Genomic DNA, 8,786 nt, shown 5'->3' with positions numbered 1-8,786 from the left:
TAATGCATTATCTTTTTAACAAGCGTCATCAGCCTGGAAGCATGTCCTCTGGAATGGTGGCTGAAGCATGAAGCGGCATACAAATGTTTAACATATCTGGCATGTAAATACGTTGCAATGCCAGCTACAAAAGTGCCATGCAAATGGCTGTTCTCGCTTTCTGGTGACATTGTAAATAAGAAGAGGGCAGCATTATCTCCTGTCAGTGTAAACAAACTTGTTAGTTTTAGTGACTGGCTGAACAAGAAGTAGGACTGAGTGGACTTGTAGGCACTGAAGTTTTACGTTGTTTTGTTTTTGAGTGCAGTTATGTAACAAAAAAAATTCTACATTTGTAAATTGCACTTTCATGACAAAGAGATTGCACTACAGAACTTGTATGAGGTGAACTGAAAAATACTATTTCTTTTGTTTATCATTTTTACAGTGCAAATATTTATAATAAAAAATAATATACACTTTGATTTCAATTACAACACAGAATGCAATATATATGAAAATGTAGAAAAACATCCAAATATTTAATTTCAATTGGTATTCTATTGTTTAACAGTGGGATTAATCACAATATTTTTAATCAGCGATTATTTTTTTTGAGTTAATCGCGTGAGTTAACTGTGATTAATCAATCGCCCTAATCATAATAGACCATAAGAATTCACCCACCAAGATCTTTACAAATGAATTGCTAGTTTTGGAATAACTGCAGTCGTGGGTGAAAGATTTAATGAATATCTGTGTGAAACTCTGAGAGAAATCAGGTGAAAGGTCATCATATCTCTGTGAAACTCAGGGCTATATCAGGTGAGAGGAATGAGCCAGAACTCAGGAATAAGGTCAAATGAAGGGGAGCAGCTACAGAGAAGGCTAGGGCCCCATGACACAAGAAAAGACTGATAAATGTCGGGGGGGGGGGTAGGGGAGGAAGGCATTATAGGCCCCTGATGGGCCCGGTTCCAGTTCCACTGGAATCATATGAAACTCCCTTCACATATATCTGCTACTCTCATTGTCTGATATAAAGTTCTCCTAATTTTTCTCCCTGTTTCATTAAATTAAATTGCAATTACCTTTATTCAAACAAACCTAATTTATAGCACTAGGGAAATCACTAGATACCAAAGATAGGGACAATTAATCATTAGGTGCTGAGTAGAGATGTGCATTCTTCCACCGCACTCTATCGCAGAGCTTGATTTTCACAGAGTACCAACAAAGATGGTTTTACAGGATTAGCATGCCACAGGGGAAATAGTATGTCATAGAGCTGGCACTCCATGGTGCCTTACGCTCTGTTTTCCATAAGCAGAGGAGAGCACTTCATTTTTACTAATTTTGTTGATGATATGCCAACCAGAAAAGAAACCAGCTTACTCTCCTATAATTGTATTGGCTCTGAATACTCACAGGAGTAAAGTAGGAAAAATATAGACCCTTAAGATCCACTTCTGTGATGCCTATGAGAAATCAACCAGCTGAAGATGGCTAGGTTGGAAATAATATATAGATTTCTTTCCATCCAGCTGGGCTCTACACTGGCTTATATAAACGCATGAATTCAGCACTGTTGCTTTCATCCTCCTTTCCAGCTTCCCTTCTATCATTTGTTGCTCACTCAGCATATCCTGCCGTAAATATGCTCCTGTGGGCAGGGACCATGTCTTCCTCTTTGTTTACCTACCACAGTGAGGCCCTGAACCTAAATAGAGTCTTTGCAATTGTGCCCAAACTAAATAAGATGATGATGAGTTATTAGATACACAGCTATGGCTCTGCGTACATACAGATAATAGATCTGTTGAGTATTAGGCTGCCAGTTTTACACTCACTTTTTGAGTATAATCAAACTATAAATAAAAGTTTAAAAACTCACAATGTTTTTTTCCAAAGTTGAATTCCAAAGATAAAACTCATGAAAAGTATATGAGTTCTGAAATAGTTTACTATATACTATCTATCATGGTACCAAGCAACTTGTATAATGGACTATGAGAAGTACATTAGTTCTTTTAGGAAAGAAAATAAGTGCACAGTAGACAGGTAAGTATTAAATTATCCTAAGCAGCAAGGCTTTTATTAAGATATGTAAATTTTTTGCAGATAAGCTTTGAACAGGGAGGAGTTAAACACAGGAAAATTTAGGACATGACCTAAACCTTTTACAAGTATTATAATAACAACAATTAATAGTTTTTTCATACATGAAACTTTATATTTTCAAAACACATCCTCACACCACATCATCATGAGGGAAACTGCCCAGCCCTTTCAGCCCTGGGTGGCTATGATTTCAATTGTCAATAGACAGTGTACATAGAGATGTCATCCTATCCTTTTGAAGTTTTTGCTGTTTAGTAACTGAGAGCTTTCCTTTTATTCACAGTTTCACTCATGTTTACAGTGATTTTTATTAAGTTCATTTTTGGATCAAAATGTCATAAGAACAGCCATACTGGATCAGACCAATGGTCTATCTAGCCCAGTATCCCATCTCTGACAGTGGCCAGATGCTTCTGGCAGTTGGAGGTGAAGGAACAAGTGGAGTATGGGGTCGCAACCCTGATCATCTTGGTTAATGGCCATTGATGAACTATCCTCCATGAAGTTATCTAATTCTTTTTTGAACCCAGTTATACTTTTGGTCTTCATAACATCCCATGGCAACCAGTTCCACAGGCTGACTGCTTTGAGTGAAGAAGTACTTCCTTATGTTTGTTTTCAACCTGCTGCAAGTTAATTTCATTGGGTAACCCCTGGTTCTTGTGTTTTGTGAAGGGGTAAATAACACTTCCCTATCCACTTTCTCCATACCAGTCACGTTTTTATAGACCTCTATCACATCCACACTTAATCATCCCTTCTCTAGGCTGAACGGTCCCAGTCTTATTAATCTCTCCTCATATAGAAGCTATTCCATCCCCCTAATCAATTTTCAGAGTAACAGTCGTGTTAGTCTGTATTCGCAAAAAGAAAAGGAGTACTTGTGGCACCTTAGAGACGAACCAATTTATTTGAGCATGAGCTTTCGTGAGCTACAGCTCACTTCATCGGATGCATACTGTGGAAACTGCAGAAGACATTATATACACAGAGACCATGAAACAATACCTCCTCCCACCCCACTCTCCTGCTGGTAATAGCTTATCTAAAGTGATCATCAAGTTGGGCCATTTCCAGCACAAATCCAGGTTTTCTCACCCTCCGCCCCCCCCCCACACAAACTCACTCTCCTGCTGGTAATAGCCCATCCAAAGTGACCACTATCTTTACAATGTGCATGATAATCAAGGTGGGCCATTTCCAGCACAAATCCAGGTTTTCTCACCCCCCCACCCCCCTCCAAAAACCACACACACAAACTCACTCTCCTGCTGGTAATAGCTCATCCAAAGTGACCACCCTCCCTACAATGTGCATGATAATCAAGGTGGGCCATTTCCAGCACAAATCCAGGTTTTCTCACCCCCCGCCCCACAAACTCACTCTCCTGCTGGCAATAGCTCATCCAAACTGACCACTCTCCTTACAATGTGCATGATAATCAAGGTGGGCCATTTCCAGCATAAATCCAAGTTTAACCAGAACGTCTGGGGGGGGGGGTAGGAAAAAACAAGGGGAAATAGGCTACCTTGCATAATGACTTAGCCACTCCCAGTCTCTATTTAAGCCTAAATTAATAGTATCCAATTTGCAAATGAATTCCAATTCAGCAGTTTCTAACTTCAAATCCAGACTCCAGCGAGAAACTGCTGCAAATTGGATACTATTAATTTAGGCTTAAATAGAGACTGGGAGTGGCTAAGTCATTATGCAAGGTAGCCTATTTCCCCTTGTTTTTTCCTACCCCCCCCTCCCCAGACGTTCTGGTTAAACTTGGATTTATGCTGGAAATGGCCCACCTTGATTATCATGCACATTGTAAGGAGAGTGGTCAGTTTGGATGAGCTATTGCCAGCAGGAGAGTGAGTTTGTGGGGGGTGGGGGTGAGAAAACCTGGATTTGTGCTGGAAATGGCCCACCTTGATTATCATGCACATTGTAGGGAGGGTGGTCACTTTGGATGAGCTATTACCAGCAGGAGAGTGAGTTTGTGTGTGTGGTTTTTGGAGGGGGGTGGGGGGGGTGAGAAAACCTGGATTTGTGCTGGAAATGGCCCAACTTGATGATCACTTTAGATAAGCTATTACCAGCAGGAGAGTGGGGTGGGAGGAGGTATTGTTTCATGGTCTCTGTGTATATAATGTCTTCTGCAGTTTCCACAGTATGCATCCGATGAAGTGAGCTGTAGCTCACGAAAGCTCATGCTCAAATAAATTGGTTAGTCTCTAAGGTGCCACAAGTACTCCTTTTCTTTTTGCTAATCAATTTTGTTGCACCTTTCTCTGCACCTTTTCAAATTTTAATACACCCTTTTTGAGATGAGGCAACCAGAACTGCCTGCAGTATTTAAGGTGTGAGCATAAAATGAACGTATAGAGAAAGAGAGAGAGAGAGGCATTATGTTTCTTTCTGTCTTATCTATCCACTTCAGAATGGTTCCTAACATTCTGTAACCTTTTTTGGCTGCCACTGCACATTGAGCAGATGTTTTCAGAGAACTATCCACTATGACTCCAAGATTTTCTTGAATGGTAATAGCTAATTTAGACCCCATCCCATAGTTGGGATTATGTTTTTCGATGTGCATTGCTTTGCACTTAAAATCTCATCTGATGTTTTGTTGCCCAGTCACCCAGTTTAGTGAGATCCCTTTGAAACTCAGTTCAATCCAAAAGCTGATTGCAAAATCATGAGTAAATTAGTATCCTCTGAAAACTTTGCCACCTCACTGTTCACTCCCTTTTCCAGATCATTTATTAATATGTTCAATAGCCTTGGTCCCAGTACAGATCCTTGGGAGACCCTGCTATTTACCTCTCTCCACTGTGAAAACTGACCATTTATTCCTACCCTTTGTTTCCTATCTTTTAACCAGTTGCTGATCCATGAGAGACCCTTCCCTATTATCCCATGACTGCTTACTTGCTTAAGAGCCTTTGGAAAGGGACCTTGTCAAAGGCTTTCTGAAAATCCAAGTATATCGACTGGATCATCCTTGTCCACATGGCTTGTTGACTCCCGCAAAGAATTCTGATGGATTAGTGAGGGATGATTTCCCTTTACAAAAGTCATGTTTACTCTTCCCCAACAGATTGTGTTAATCTATATGTCTGATAATTCTGTTCTTTACTATAGTTTCAACCAATTTTTCTGGTACTGAAGTTAGGTTTACCAGCCTGTAAATGGCAGGATCACCTTTGGAACCTTGTTTGAAAATCAGCATTACATTAACTACCCTCCAGTCATTTGCTACATAGGCTGATTTAAGTGATAGGTAACATACTACAGTTCTGCAATTTCATATTTGAGTTCCTTCAGAACACTTGGGTGAATACCATCTGGTGCTGGTGATTTATTATTGTTTAATTTATCAATTTGTTCCAAAGCCTTCTCTATTGACACATCAATCTGGGACAGTTCCTCAGAGTTGTCACCTGAAAAGAATGGCTTCACATCCTCTGCTGTCAAGACTAATGCAAAGAAATCATTTACATTCTCCTCAACTACTTTGTTTTCCTTGAGTGCTCCTTTAGCACCTCAGTTGTCCAGGACCACCACTGACTGTTTGGCAGACTACTTCTGATATACTTTAAAACATTTTCCTGTTTGTTTTTGTGTCCTTAGTTAGTTGCTTTTCAAATTCTTTCTTGGCCTACCTTATTATATTTTTACACTTGACTTGCCCAAGTTTATGCTCCTTTCTATTTTCCTCACTAGGATTGGACTTCCAATTTTTAAAGGATTTTTTTTTTTTTTTTGCCTCGAACTGCCTCTTTTGCTGTGCTTTGTAGCCATGGTGGCATTTTTTGGTCATCTTACTGTTTTTTCTTTATTTGGGGTATTCATTTAGTTTCTATTATGGTGTTTTTAAATTGTCTCCATGAAATTTCTAGGCATTACACCCTTGTGACTGTTCCTTTTAATTTCCATTTAATTAGAACCTTCATTTTTGTTTAGTTTCCCTCTTTGAAGTTAAATGCTCCTGTAGTAAGATTCTTTGGCATTTTTTTCCTTACAAGGATGTTAAATTGAATTACATTATGGTCATTATTACCAAGTGGTTCAGCTATATTCACCTCCTGAATCAGATCCTGTGCTCCACTTAGGACTAGATCAAGAATTTCTTCTCTCCTTGTGGTTTCCAGGACAAGCTGCTCCAAGGAGTCGCTTATGGTGTCTAGAAATTTTATCTCTGCATCTTTTCCTGAGGTGCCATATTGCCAGTCAAAATGAGGTGTGACAGAGTGATAGCTGTAGCACTCTGGTCACTAAGGTAATTGTATAACAGAGCAAATCACAGAGTTAATTGGAAGATATTAACTTGGTATGAAAATTGTTGACACCTGGGGGGGGGCGGTAATGGTTGGACTAATGAGGTAATAAGCTCCATAAGGGGAAGATATATAATTGGCAGGAATAAGAAGAGGAGAGTTCAGATTGCGAGCTGGGTATGGTAGAGAAAGCGGGTGGAAGGATCTTCTTTACACTTACCTGTACTGTGTTCTGTAATGCCTGGAATCTAAAGAAAAATGATACCACTGCGGAAAAGAAATGGACTGTGTGTGTATATTGTTAGAGGCCAGGCAGCCTGGCACACCAGGTCGCTGAGGGAGCACCGTGTGATGAGAGGATAGTTGTAATTCTCCATTATTGCCGTGGTTTTTTTTGTGTTCTCTTATCCCTTGGGCATTTCACAATCCCTGTCACCATCCTTGTTAGGTAATTGGTAGTATATTCTTACTGCTATATCACAAGCACTGTGCTGGTATGAAACTCAGACCATCACAGAAATACAGCTAAAACCCAGAGGGCCTGATTCTCTACTGTTACATTAATTTTATTAGCAAAAACAACGAGGAGTCCTTGTGGCACCTTAGAGACTAACAAATGCATTTGGGCATAAGCTTTTGTTGGCTATAACCCACACCATGCAAGGCACTTAATTTTATTAGTTTACATTATCTCTGTTGAAGTCAATGGAGTTTCACTGCTATAAACTAGCCAAAAATGGCGGAGAACCAGGCCCAGCAAGCTAATGGCTTCAGTTATTGTTCGGAAACATAGTTTGAACACTAACAAATGTACCAACATAGTGTATGTTCTTCTCACCTCACATTTATATAATCTTGGATTCATTAAAAGGCCATACTGTGTAAAGTTAGTGTCCTTCCTCATGGGTTCAAACTCAGGGCCAGATACTGCTCCCCTTACTCATGTGGACTACTCAGTAGTCCCACTGAAGTCAATGGGATTACTTGTGTTTAAAGGTTTTGTTAGATCAGTGCCTATTGGTCGAGTAAGGTGCTACTCGACATGAGTAAAGATAGCAGAATTTGGCCCAAAATGGCTTCTGTGAAGGGGGGGAAAGCCCCTTTCTTTCTCAATAGCTTCTCTCTACTGTTCATTGATTCATGTCTGCTTACTTACATTGCAAAACAAATACCCCTACTAGTAAGCACTTCAGAAGTTGCCTACAATACCATCAGACCACACACCACTGCTGGCAGTTCTGTCAGATCCAGAAAGTTACCAGGATGACAAATCCTTTGCCCTATTCAGTTCTCTGATTGAATATCAGTCTATTTTACAGCAAGATCTGGCTCTTGCTTTTCAGAATTTGCATCTTTTAAAGTGAGCTATTTGCAGTGAACAATTTTTTAGATCAATTTAATCCTTTTACCTTTGAAATTATCCATGAACATATTTGACACGAATTTATTTTAATGTGATTTTGAAAACATATTTTAGCTCATGGATTGCCTTACATTGTCCACCATTACTACTGCTTTGAGAATTTGCTATTAATAATTTACTATTTCTTAGTCTCAGCTCCCTGACTGGATGATTTCTAGTCCCAGAAGAGCTTTCAAGAGCTTGATGCAAACACTTCTGGTGTGAATGTTCATGCAAATACATATTTTCGTGAGTATGCCTGAAAATTTCTCTTTCTATAATGTTCTTGTTAACCAAAAACTTGCACATAGAAATGTTTAGGGAAGCAAATAAAAGAGGTCACAAATAGTAACAAATGTGTGAATTTATTCTAATGAATGTTCACAGATACTTTTTTGCAGCATTTACTCAACTGTTGTCATCTCTGACTTACTTATGATTTGGGGAATGGGGGGGAAGTGCAGCTATGACTTTTCTGATATCTTTATATGACTTTCTTATCTTGTTGTATGAATCTGCCAATTCTATAACCCTACGCAGGAAACATAATAAGGATGCTACTCAGGTATGCAACATCCAAATTCTGCAGGCTCAGAACCAACTCATTACTGATTTGGTGAATCAGTCTAATCACAAAAGGAGATAAGTGATTTGCTTTGAACTATTCTTCAAAAAAAAAATCCTACTGTGGGACAACCTATGATAAGCTGAAGGATCCTAAAAATGTCACTATCGAGTCTGTCAAATAAAAGTGTAAATGCACTTTAGTTAAGGTGACCAGATAGCAAGTGTGAAAAATCAGGATTTTTTTTCCAGTGGAGCGATGGCATATATAAGACAAAGCCCCTAATACCCTGACAGTCCCAACAATATCTGAACATCAGATCGTTCTAACTTTAGTGCACCCATCCCCACAGTAGTTGGGCACTATTTAACACTTAAGGGATCCATCAATTCCCTCTGAGGGTGCCCCAATTTCCCTTCCCTCCTGCAGCTGGAGTGGGACATGGAGG

This window comes from Natator depressus, chromosome 3 (genome assembly GCF_965152275.1).
Source record: "Natator depressus isolate rNatDep1 chromosome 3, rNatDep2.hap1, whole genome shotgun sequence".
NCBI lineage: Eukaryota > Metazoa > Chordata > Testudines > Cheloniidae > Natator > Natator depressus.
This window is presented reverse-complemented; position numbering follows the sequence as displayed.